Source organism: Cavia porcellus, unplaced genomic scaffold, assembly GCF_034190915.1.
Source record: "Cavia porcellus strain 051 isolate PalLab524CR breed Dunkin Hartley unplaced genomic scaffold, mCavPor4.1 scaffold_4, whole genome shotgun sequence".
Lineage (NCBI taxonomy): Eukaryota > Metazoa > Chordata > Mammalia > Rodentia > Caviidae > Cavia > Cavia porcellus.
Window position 1 is genome coordinate 11,009,061 of NW_026947487.1, and position 14,523 is coordinate 11,023,583.

Genomic DNA, 14,523 nt, shown 5'->3' on the forward strand with positions numbered 1-14,523 from the left:
TTTTTATTCTGTTAATGTGATGAATTAATATATTGATCTGCATATACTAAACCATTTTTGTATTCCAGAGATACATTACATATAATCATTGGTAAATATTTTTTTACTATCTTTTGATTTAGGTTTGTTAGCATTAGTTTAGAATTTTTGCATTTATATTTTTAAAGGATATATTAGCCTGTAGTTTTCTTCTGATTTCCTTGTTTTAATTTCTTATCTGAGTAATGCTGGGCTCAGAGAATAAGATTATTTATTTAAATATAATTAAAGCACCTTTATTATCCTATCAATATGAAAAACCTATTATGACCTACCTCCTTGTTTGTATCATGAATCATTTATAATTTATTTGTTAAAATAATGCTTCAAAGTTATATGTAGTATTTTATTGAAGAGCGCCTTAAATCTATAAAGTAAAATTCCTGATGATTATCATCTTTTCTTTTAAGGTTCAGTTTTTGAATATACTGAGTAATTTCATGATGAATTTCTCATATTTGATATTATGCTGATTGCAGGCCTAGCTCAGTAAGATCTATAATGAACCTAAATAATCTTCAGTTACATCATATATTTTTTAAAAGTATAATATTTATTTTTGTGTATGCATATCTACAATAACATGGTGTGGCATGCTAGACTGATTCCCAAGATGGAAACAGAAATCTAAGAAAGAGCAGATGCTGGAGGTCCTGCCACTCTAGCCCTGACACAAGAGGCAGTGCACTTGCATCGTGGCCTCACACCATTGCTGAACTTGATTCACAACTCATATTCAAAGACAATAAGGACAACAGGACAATAAGTTTGACTCTTAACGTGATCAGGTACAAAAACACATCAGAAGTTGAAAATGAAGGAAGGATAGTGAACAAGACTTGTTCTTTTAATCAGTCTCTTTTTAAAAAATATTTTGATGAAAACTAAAATACAATGCCCATGCTATATCATTTTCCTGGACTTTTTACCTTAAATATAGCAATTTTCTGTCAATTCCCTACTTTAATATTTTGAAATTTGTGTATCTTGCAGATAAAACTGTAAGTTTTTTAAATATTCCAGATATTTTTAAAGTGGCTTTCAGTATCTTTTTTATTTATTTAATGAATGTTTTAGGATATCTTTAAGGGAAGAATATTTTTCTTTTCTTTTCTGTTGAGTGTATTATGAAGTTTACTATTAAATATCAGTATTCTAAGGTAAAAAAAACAGGAAAAGAAAGTGTTCTAAAGGATGTAACTACATGTATGATTAAGTGTGTAGGATTGATAATCAGATTACTAAGTTTTTGTTGGATAGTTGAGCAGAACTGTTTGCAGTCTTACTGTTTGAATGTCCACTTTGAATACTTATGTAACTTGAACAACTGTTTTTAAGAAGACAGTATGTAATTATCAACTAGTGATTTCTTACATTTTTTTGAAATTATGTATTATCTCTACCCTTTTTCTGTTTTGTTTTTTTTTCTTTAAATAAAAATAAATAAAATATCAGTATTCATTGTTTTCTTATACAATGATGAAAATATTACAGCAGAAGAGGTTATATATATTAGTTTTATACTTAAAATTTTAGATGGAGAAAACATAGTTAATAGCATAATAAAATTTTCAAGCATAGTAACAAAAAAGATGGGAGCTTGATTTTCTTATAAAATGTGAGTCATCATTTTTATTGCTTATTCTGTTCAGTAAAAGTGTGAAAAAAAATTTCAGGATCATCAGCTCTAGGTGGATTTCTCATCAATGATGACCAGCCCAGAGCAATTCACAGCTAATATTTCTCTCAAGAACTAAGGGAATAGTATCCAGATTCCACAGGAATTCAGACCATGATTCTATTTAGACTTACATTTGTAGTTTGTAGTAACTTTCTATTCCAGAAAATCTACACCTATCATATATTTCACATTCAAATGAAGGAAAACAGCAGAGCATTTTTTATGTTTTAGGGTTCTTTAATGAATGATTAAGTAATAACTTCTGTGTAAGACAAAGATTTCTTAATACAGAAAACATGTTATTTGCTTAAATAGTTAGTTATCAAATTTATCTACATCTATCAAATTTCTCTACAAATTTCTCTAAATAACAGTCAGAATTATAGTATATATGTGATGCTGCACAGTGATAATTACCTTAAAGTTATCTAATAGCACTTAATGAAAATAATTTTACATTTTAAGATGCAGATTTCTCTTTCCTTGGTACTATAAAAGAGATTTTAGATTTGATTTTCTTCACTCAGCTTCTTGATATCTTAATTAAAATATCTAGGAGTTGCAATCCTCTTTCTTTATTTAAAATAAACATTTCATTTAGGAAATAAGATTTCCAAAGAGATTATTAAGTGCTGGAATTACATAATTTTTTCTCACTTTGAAAACAATGCACATAAGTAATTTTAAACTAAAAACCTAAATTTCATTTTTAGACATATCCTTAATATAGCATATATTATCTAGGATAATGCTATAATCTCTAAGAGATAAATCCCCAAATCACTGTAGTTTAATATCCACAGAGGGTTGTTTTCTTCTTTATGTTAACTGCTAAATGGAATATGTTGGGATAGGTAGCAGGAGAGTTTCTCTTCCACAAAGAACTCAGATCTGAGGCCACTAGAGACTGTTCCATTAGCCAATAAACTCTAGGGTTGTCTTTAATCAGTTTTTGTGACACAAGGAAGGACCAACTCAAAAACCCATGTAAGTGATGGCCATGAGTCAGGCCTGGAATGCTGTGGTCACTTCTATTCACGTTCTATTAGTCAAAACTGAGCTTTTCATCCACACCTAATTGAGATGGCCTGAAAACAGTACAGTGATATATTGGAGTAATTAAAAGAAAATTAAATTGATGAAATACTAGCCTATCACTATCATGTTGTTCTTGATAGATATACTATACACTGAATAATAAATAAGTTGCATCAAATGACACATATGTTAGTACTGTTAGAAAATATAAATTATTTTAAAATTTATTTTATTTTTATTAGTGTGTTTTGTTACATAATATTGACCTTGCTTGTGAGTGTTGGTAAGTATGCATAACACATCTTAATATCTCTTTTCATTTGCTCTTTTCTTTTTCCTCTTGATCTCTGGATCTCTTTTTTCTTGTATAATGTTGTAATACACAAGAAATAAAATTATTAACTTTCAGACCACATGTCTGACCTTAGGTTTATCATGAATTAGCTTAGATTTCCTAGAGACTTATCTTGTCATCTTCAAAATATAGTTCTTTAGGAAGTCAATTGATGCAATGAATGCATGAACCTCAGGTTGGAGAATCAGAGAAGTTTTCTTAAAAACTTAAATATAGCTGTTACAAATAATTTCATGAGAGTTAGAAAGACCCAGTAATCTAAATATAATATTTGTTACTATTATAAGGGAAATTACTTTGGGAAATCAAGATGCTTCATAAGTCATTTTCTTATTTTGGTTCCTAAAGTTACACTTAATAGGAAAATATATTAATATTTTGAAGAAGGAAATAGTAAAAGACCTCACATTTGAACAAGTCTGTATAACTTTAAGAAAAAATCATTTTATAATTTCAATACTGCTATTTACCCACATGTTATTTCTAATTTTATACCTTAAGAATTATTTTTAACAGCAGGATAGTCAGTGGAAAATATAGATTGGTAACATTCTTTAAAATTTGATGGATTTTAGAAGTAAAAAATATTGCCCTGTGAGAAGAGACTTTTTATTTCTGAGTTGAATGGGGAACACAGAAAATAGTTCTTTGTCTTTTTTTCCTTTTCTTCAGTTGCTCAGATATCACAGAATATAACATGGCATGAGAAAACTGATTTCCTGGACATAAGTATTAAAGATGATAACAGTTCCATTTATTTCCTTCATTACTCTTTCTGTGTTCTAATATTTGGGTTAACGGGACAATGTCAGCTATTTTTTGCAATGATAAATGACAATGGCTATTATAGAACTAAAGTGTTTTTTTATTATTTATACTTGAAAACAAGACAAAAATGTAAACTGAAGGCTTTTAAAATTTCAATTTTCAGTAAAATTTATGGTTAACTACAATTTCTATTCATATTTGTGCAAATTTCATAAACAATCTTTATTTTTAATAGTTAACTATGTGTGTATATACTTTATACTGTATATATATTATATATATGTGTATATACTTTATACTGTATACTATATATGTGTGATTTCTGATTTTCCATCATAAATCTTACTGAGATTAACTTCTTTTTGTAAGTTGTAAAATGTGCCACCTTGGCACACATAGTAAATTGCCTTACTGTTGATACTGTTTCTGTAATAATATGACACATATTTGTAATAAAATAACATTTTAAATTGCAGAGTATTTTAAGGGATAGCAAGCATATAATTTACCTGCTTTGATCATCCTTCAAGACACCTTTCTCCAATCATTGAAGCATTGCAAGTTAAATTTTAACCATTAGAGACACACTCTTCTATTTTTAGGCAAACAGTTATCTTTGAAAGTTCTATCTTTTTTAGTTACTAGTATAATCCACAACCTGAGATGAATAATTTATAAAAAATATTATGATTTACAATGAGTTTTTTGACTTTTCAAGAAAAGACAAATAATCATATTGATAAAAAGAATTATTGAGCAAGAAAAAATAAATAAAGAAGTAAGTGACTGAGTTTTGGAGTCCACCCTATAACAGCAGTGGATCTATAGATAGAGACAAATTAACACTCAAAAGACTTTGAAGTCCTGAAAATGCAGAATGGTCAAATGCTGATTAATTTGAACAAATTAGTAACGTAATGGTATCACATCAGTGTCATAACTAAGGAAAGAAAAAATAGATGGAAATACCCTAAAATTCCTGATTCAGTTATAAAATTGATCAAACATATTGTAAATTTTAAAAGAGTACAGCTCTTCTCAAATGACATAGGATTTCTGTAAAGACAGATCTTAGAGAAACAAAATTACATTTTCATTTCATATATAGCTTAAAGATGTTAGTACTTCTCAAAATAGTAAAATGCTTTTATTCTCAATGTTTTTCTTTGAATTAGTAGATCATATCAATAATAAATAATAGGAGATAAAGGTTATTTGGGCCTCTGGGAGTAGCATAACCTAAGTAGAAATTTGAAGAGGATGAGCTCTCTTTTCACTCTGCAATAATCACATTGTATCATGAGGTAACACTAAAAATTCTATCAAAGATGCTAAATTGGAAACATTATCCCCATGAAGTCACTATATCTACTTTGGATTTCTTTTATCAAGAAATGTCTATGATATTTGTATTATTGAGTTTCTGCCCTCTTTTAAGAAATGGAAACTAGTCTTGCTATATACATTGTGCAAAAGGTAATATATGTAATGCACATAAATAAGTTCGTTCTGTGACTAAGATGACTGGAGTATAGAAGAGTATGAGACTTGGAAATAATGTTTCATGTTTAATCAAAAACATGCAATGGATGGAAAAGGAGACAAACAAGTGAAAAAAGAAGGAAAGGTGGAAATAGAACAAGGAAATTGAGTAAGAGGGAAGTTCAATTGTCAATTTGTCTACAGTATTACATATAGAAAATAGAGGTCAGGCATGAAAGTTAATTGTCTTCATGTAGGTGACAGGCATTTTTCAACAATAAAATTTGTAACAGTCTTGTGTCCTTTAATATTTAAATCATGACAAGTTGCTTTCCTATTATAACTGAATAATTATAATAAACTGTGTGATTGCAGTTTTTGTTGTCCAAATTAACTTTTTGCCACACAAGCTAATCAGTTCAGATGAAAGTTATACTACTATATATTAGTACAATATTTGCCCTGTCAGTTTGTATCTTATTTTTGACAAGTTTTGGTTATACAAGTCAGCCTCTTTAAATATAATAAACTGTGTTATTCAGATAAAAGTGTAAGCTTTCCAAGATGACAAAGTTTTAGTGGCCAGAGTTTGCCCTGAAAATGATGCACCCCAACAATACGACTTAGGAGTTAGTTTCAAAAAATGGTCTAGATTTCTCTGAATATCTCCAAGTTTCTCTCTATTTCGCTTCTTCCTTACAGGATAGGAAATATTAAAATGTTAATCCTTATAAAAGATCTCATATGAAAATGGGTCTACAAAAATTATTCAGCATTGTTCTGTGACTGACACTACACTTAATGCCTGTGATACCACAGGCAAACTTTCTAGTTTACTTAATATTTCCTCATATGCATCCAATAAATCATAATATTAGTCTTCTGAGGAAGAGGGAATCACATGACATTTATGTATTTTGAAATATCACATAGATGTTAGATTTTTCCATATGAATATATAACGTATTTATTCAATACACTACATTTTCATAACTGCAAGATAAACTAATGTATAAATTTCTAAATTGTAGGTTTTTCCATTTTTGTCTTGTACTTATGATACAACACAGCACCTCCTCATTGAGATACGTACTAAATCATTTTATTCATATTTTATCCTTCATAATTTTGAGGGAGAACTCATTCTGAGTTATTAAAATGCCAAAACCAGACCCAAACTTTTGATCCAACTATGCTGCTTCAGTCTCACAAAGTTCTAGCATAAAAGGCAGGTGTCACCATTCCTGACTTTAATTTTTTTTTCATTCTACTATCTCAGAGTGCTTCAAGTCATATGATTAGTATATTCCAACAGTAAGAAACATACATTCAGTCAAGCCCTAGAAGAGTCAACTGTTTGGTCAAGAATAGGCTGTTTTATAGATAATCAATGCTCTAGTTACAAAAATGTGATTACAATTTTGGAGGCAATTTTAGATTTTTCCCTCTCCTTGTATCTATTTTTCCTAAGCTTTTCTCAAAGAGTTAAATTTTAATATCTTCCCTCCATGAACATTGTTGTTTTTTCTATAGTCTTTAATGGTAATAAGTATTTTCACAATCTTAAGTTCATTTTTCATTTTACAGTCTTCATAAATCATGCACATTTTCACCACATTAAGTTTGATATTTAGGATGCACATAATCAAGAATAATGCTGCTCTCATAATTGTAATTCTTTGTCTATGATTCAATGAACTGATGTAATCGACTTTCTCAAACATCTTCCCACATATCCAGAGAACCTGAAACAATTTGCTTAAGCATTAGCTTAAAAGATGTATCTCAGAGTTGAAATTTCAAAATCTCAGATATGTTAGCATATACTCTGTGTAAGGCACATTGTATATGCCTTCATTTATAAGTTTATGTATAACATGTTAACTGCACTGAATGGGTCACTTGTTATTTCTTAGAGATTATTCTATTTCTAAAGTCAATTAAAAACCATCAAAATTTTCCATATTTCATAGTAAAATTCTCATTCCAGCATATTTTATTTTATTCTGGATCAAATTTTTCAAATTTTGTATATGTTTTCAATATATAATAAATATATTCATCATTGAAAATTGATATATATTTGTATTCAAAATTTGAACTCTACCTTTCACTCTCTTCCTTTCTGCCTCCCCTAATTCCTCCATCCTATTACCATCTCCACAACTCTATTTGTTTTATATAAACTTTCTTTTATTTACTGATACTATTACATATACCTTACATTTGTCATATAAAAACATATGATATTTTAAATTTCTCGGTACTGTTTACTTTGCTTAGCATTATGGCCTTGAGGTATATCTGTTTTCCAACTAATGACTCACATTTCCTTTTCTTTATAGCAGTGTAGTACTACATTAGGCACAAAAAGCATTATTTATTCATTGTTTTCCTCATAGACATTGAGTCTGCTTCAAAGATATAGTAGTCAGAATTGCTGTAAAAAAGGAAGAGATGTAACATGATGTCTTTACTCTTAGGAAAATACTCGTAATGGGTATATCAGAGTTAAAAAGAATTTCTTCTTCCCTTTTATTTTTTTATTAAAAAGCAGAAAGTCTTTGCCTATATCTAAGAATTCAATTGATTTTCAGAGTTCATTTTTCAGCAGTTTCAGTGCTTCTGCCTTTATATCTCAGCATTTGATCCACGTTGATTTGATTTTACATCAGATGAGAGATGTGCATCCACATTCATTTCCTCCATTGTCCATAACCTTCTCCACGCCATGTGTTCTAATATCATCTGTGAAACTGGCTGCTTTTCCTCAAACGTGTGCTTTGGGCCTCTTTGTCAAATATCAGATGACTGGAGGTGCAAATGGTTTTCCTGCAAACTAAATTCACTTCCATTGATCAGCAATCTGCTTTTGTAAGAGTACTGTTTTTTTTTGCAGTCGGGAATTGGGATGATCCCTGCTTTGCTGTTGTTCAGGGTTAATTTGGCTATGCAGGTCTCTCCTGGTTCCATGAATATGTAAGAACTTTTCCTAGTTCTTTAAAGAATTTTGTTAGCATTTTCATTGGGATTTATTTAAATATCTATTTAATATATATTTATACACATACTTTTATATTTATATATCATTTTTGTATATTTGTTTCATTTATGTAATTTTTATATTCAAATATATTTATTTCATTATATTTATACTTATATTTATATAAAATGATATCATTTTTATATATTATACATATTTATTTTGCAATATTATCATTTGGACAATATTGTACCTGACTATGAGGAACAGGTACTCAATTTTAAAATGTTCTTGTCAATATTTTTTCAAGGTATTTTACTTTTCATTATAGAAGTCTTTTACTTCCATGTTTAAGATATAGGTTATGTCCTAAGTGTGTAATTTTTAAGAAACTAAGAATAGGATAGTCTTTCTGAATGTTTTCTTGGTGAGTTCTTTGTTGATATTCAGCAATGTTATTGACTGTGTATTGATTTTATATCCTGTTACTTGACTGAATTTATTATTCCAGTAGTCTTTTAGGGCATAGTTTTGTGTCTTCCATATAAAATATATGATCACTGACTATGAATAAATTGACTTCTTCCTTTCCTATAGGAATTCATATTATTTTTGTTTTTCTTGCCTCATTTCTCCAAATAAAATTGTGAGTACTATATTTAACAGAAAACATGATGGCCTTATTTAGTCACTGAGTCTATAAAAAATGCTGTTGGTTTTTCATCACTTAGTATGATGTTGCCAGTGAATCATAGCTTTTATCAATTAGAGACTAGGTCCCTTTATACCAATTTTCATCATATTTTCATGAATGGATATTAGGTCTTCACAAAGACTATTCACTACAAAAGTTGAGATGACAATGTGATGTTTATGCTCACTTCTGTTATGTATTGTATTATATTTATTGATTTCTGTAGGTCAAAATACACTCAAGTTCCTGAGATAAAGCCAACTTGATCATGATGCATACATTTTTAAAACATTTGTTGCATTCTGTTTGCTAGGATCCCTTTGTGGACTTTTGTATCTAATTTCATTAAAGAAATTGGCCTGTAGTATTCTTTTTGTTAAATCCCTGTCCAGTTTTGATATCAGGGTAATGTTATTTTTCAGGAATGAATTTGGCAGTGATACTTCCCTTTCAATTTCTTGAAAGAAACAGAAGTACTGATTTACTTACTCCTTGATGTTCTGAAAGAACTTTGCATTTGCTCTCTCAGGTCCTGAGCTTTCCTTGCATGTAAAGGTTTATATTAATTGCATTTCATTTATCTCTTGAGTGTTTTTTATATATTCTTAGATCAATTTTAGTAGCTCATGTTCCTTGGAATTCATCCATTTTCTATGTTCTATTTATTGAAATGTAAGTTTTTGAAATAGCTTATAATTTGCTGAATTTTTCAGTCTCCATTATCATTTTATGTTTAATTTCCAATTTCATTGATATATTGATACTTGTTTTTAAATTTCTTCTTTTGTTAAGCTTTTCTAAAGTTTAACAATTTTCTTTATACTTTCAAAGATGAACTAAACTCTGATTAATTGGTCATTTGTATGTTTTACTATAATCTCAATCTCATTAATTTTACTCTGATGTTTACAATTTAGGTCCTTCTACGCCTGGACTGGCTTTTGAGTTGTTTGTCTGTAACTTCTACTTTGGTGCTATTGAAGTAAGAGCATCTTTCAGGAGGTATGTCTTTTCAGAGTCATATTTTTGCCTTATTTTCTAATTATTTAATTGTTGTCATAAAAATTGAAGGTAAGACAGCAAAAAAAAAAAAAAGTAGTTAATGTGGAGCTCTCTTTTACCCTTTGTTATGTCCTTGAGTTTGGTTTTGTTTTGGTGTCTATATGTCTCTCTTACCTACGAAATGTAATATTTCATGGCCATATTTTTAGTTAGTTTTCTGGGAGCTCAATCATCAGCATCATTCAAAAAAGAGGAAACAAACCAGGGTAATGTTGAGACATATATTGACATGCAATGAAAACCAACTGAAAGAAACAACTATGTTGCCATTAGCAATAGAAACCAGCCATAATAACACAGTCAAAAACAAACTGGATATTAACATATTATAAGAAGCAATCAAAACCCATCAATACTCTCTTTAATAATAAAAACATATCTGCAGTAATAATATGGATATAGAGAAACCAAATATTGACATACAATAAACATCTATTAAAAGCAACACCTGCACCAACATTAACAATAGAATTACCAAAAGAAAAGCCAGGTGTGTTGGCACATATTAATAATCCAAGCACTCTGGATGGTGAGGCAGAATGATTACCGCAAACTCACTGCCAACCTGGCCTACAAAGTGAGTTCAAGTCCAGCCTAAACTGCATAGTGAAACCCTATTTCAAAATAGAAAAATAAAAATAAAAAGTAAAAACAAAGTAAATAGAAGCATTTAAGAATAACAGTCAAATAATAAAACAAAGTAAGAAGATAGAATGAAAGCTAGCAATAATTACAAAAAGAAAGGAAGAATCAGAACCTTTCTCCCTAAATAAAAAGGAAAAAGAGAAATAAATTCAAAAGATTTATCCTTATTATGGTGTTTGGATTAGAGGTTCCTTTTCTAACTCTGTGATATTGGAATTCACTAGATGTGGATAAAGGACAAGGATTTAAAACTGGGACCTATTATTTTTTTAGATCCACTTTCATTTTATGAATGCTGAGTATTTCCAATTTTTCTTGGTCTTTGGGTAGGGAAGATCAATCCAAATTGTGTTGACTACCTTGGTGTTGTATTCATTCTAGTAATATTTAATGTTTCTGCTTTTCTGTGAATTCCAGGTCACTGCTAAATTCCAAAGGGCTTTTTTGACCATGTCCTTGCAAAATGTCCCATTTTCCCCAGAAGCCTGTTTGTCTATATACCCCCAGGATACGTCAAATATCCCAGATAAGGCATATACCTAATTAAATTAGCAGACAGGAAAAACAAATAGGCCATATTTTTTTGTCCTGGAGATAGGCAGGGAGAGGCTCCTGGCATCTCTTTTTAAACTCCAGTGGTCTCCGACTTGCCTCCTTGCCTTTTTCCTCCTTGTGACTGTCTCTTGTGCTCATCTCCCACTCAGTCTCTGCAGCACAGTGACTCAAGATGCCCTGAGGTGTTTTGTTAACTTCTGATTTTCAGCATGACTCCATCTTGAATGATATACTTTTGCTCACAGTGGAACCTGATTATAGCATTCCCATTTCTTTTTAGTGCTAACCTATCACATCGAAGGTGTCACTTTCAGAGGTAAACTCCACACCATATTTGCAGCTGACCATCACAATGGCATTTCTTGAGTCTTGCAGAAATATTCCCTCCCTCAAAGCTGGGATTAGTGTACCAGACTGCTTTATTCTTTTCTCTGCATTATTTTCAGTTTCTCCATTTCTGCATGATTGATAGTTTAACTGTCAGCTCTTTCTTGTTCTCAGAGCTCTTCTATTCTCTTAAATAATTGATTTACAGCTGTCCTGATTTCTTGCCCCAGAGTCTGTGATATCCTTCCAAGTTTTACTCCATCTTTCTGCCTCTAATATAATTGTAAAGTATCCTAAATCATGTGATATAAAGTGGTAAAGATTGTAGTCATTATCTTTCTAATTGTTAAATAAAAAATATATATTTTCTAAGTCTCTTCAATAGTTATAATAGGAAAATTGATTTGCACATTTGAAAAAAATGCACTTTATGAACCACCTTGATAATAAACTCAAATAAAAATTTCTAAATATTAGAGCACTTTTCCAATTTCAGAAAAGAATATATCTTTATGGAAAACATCATATTAAAATCAAGCAAACTATTATTGATAAGAAATGCAGGCATACTTAAGAAGAAACTTCATGAGAGCATGAATTATACTAGTCTGATCAACACTAGTACTAGTCTAACAGTCTCAAAAATGATTAAGATGAAAGTATGAATGAGATTTTCTCCAAATTCATCCATGTTTTGATAAAGTGAAAGGAATGGGTTCAAAATTTTGTTTTAGACTTTTACAAATCATCAAAAACACATTTTCTAAGTAATCATTGCATAGAGATAGTGGTAATCTTAGCAGTAGTATGATAGATCACTGGTAGATCAGTCACTAAATGAGCAACTGCAGTAGTCCAGGCACTCTTCTAAGCATTTTCATACACTTGTTCATTTAGTAAGTATGTTCTTAATTAGGAATATTTATATTATGGAGACTCAAATACAGGAACATAAATTATTATAATTAATATTACAGAAGTAAAAATCATTATGCCATTATAAGTATGTCTTGATAACTATATCCTATTCTTTCTCTCAAATATAGATTGTAGTTAAAATTAATTCATTATATCTATATCAACTAATCCACTCACTCAGAACATTTTTACTTGTTATTATGCAACAGTTGAAGTAAACATCAATGTCGAATATTTCATTAGTATAAGTAAAGGACAATAGGCTGTTTTCATGTTTTATAAATCAAATCTTTATCAATCATTTCTGTTAAAATTGTAAATGTACAATATTAGAATCTTAGTTTGTGGGATATATTGTATATTTTAATTTATATTGAACATTACTGATTAAAGTCTAAACTTTGCAAAAAGTTAAAGTGGGATATATTCATTGAAAAGGATTATAAATTATTATTTGTATTAGTTACTTTTATTTTTCTGTTGAGACAAAATACCTGGTGCCCAAAATGAAGCAAGAGAAGGTTTATGTCTTACAGTTCTTGCAGGTTTCAGTTCATACTCAGCTAGCTCCAAGGCAGGATTACAAGGGAGGGCAGCTATTCATGGCCACCACTAAAAGCAAGAGTAAAAAGAGAGAAGGCATGCCTTCTTCCTGCCTTCCTAAACTGTATTTGGGCTGAACCCCTGGGCAGGTGTAGCACTCACACCACCAATCCCAGTGCTAGACATTCAACCAGTCAAAAATGCTGGATTCAGCCTCAGCCACGATTGCATGAGGCTTGGGGGGCCATCCATAACATTATTTCAGCAAAAATATTTTTAAATATAACATTACATACAGTTGTATCAGATGTAAGTGTGCATGACTTTACTGTTATATTTTAATTACTCAAGAGAAATGATGCAAAATATTTAGATAATAATGTATGCCCAGTCATACTTTTTTGTACCTATTTTTTCAAGGTAAAACAATAATTAGAAAGATGTGATAACACTGACTACAAGCATTTTTGTGGTCTAGAAGAAAGAAACAATGAAATCTCAAATACCTAATACAAATTTGAAATGTAAAATTAGTGTCATTGCTAGAAGTCTTCTTTGCCAAAATCAAAGTTAGGAACACACAATGTGTGTGAAAACAAAAAATAAATATCTAGTTAAATAATAAATTTCTTACTCATTTATTTAAAACAATAATATGTAATGTGCAAGTGTAATTACTATCAACATTTTAAAGAGCTCATATTTTTACATATGATGGAAAGATACACTTACATAAAAATAATGTATCCCTGTAAAACATGTTTCAATATTGAAACAAAGTGTAGTTAATATTGTTTTCATTTACCATTAAAAATATATGCTATAGGGACCAAAATATTTTTATTATTTCCTAGTAATTTTCTTATCATTGTCTAAAGAATTACTATGTGCAGAAAAAAAACATTGCTATACACACTACAAAGATTTACATATGAATACTAACCAAAACTGCCTTATATAAAGTATAATAGGTACTCAAAAATGTCTTTGAATAGGAGTTAAGTTTGAAGAAAAAAAAGGAAGTTAGTCGTCAAACATAATGGCCACATATATATTTTTAGGCAACTGCTCGAATCAGTGACACGAACTACTTTTATTCAAGCATAGGATTGCTTAGTAGTCAAAAGGATGTATCTTTTCAAGAATGAATGAATGAGGGGATGAACTTACAAGTATTTGTTAATGACACTGATAATATAAAAAATACAGTATTTCAAAATTAGCTTTCTACAGCCAATTATTTACCCTTTTGCATTCTATATCTTGAGTAGATGAGACATTTGTGTATACTAATAAATACCAACAAAATATAATGATTTTTAAAATAAAAATAAAGTTATGCTATGCAATATTACAAAATATCCAGTGCTTCAAGCCCTGAATTTAACTTCTCTCCATTACTTGATGATTTTCCACACATATCTGATAGTTAT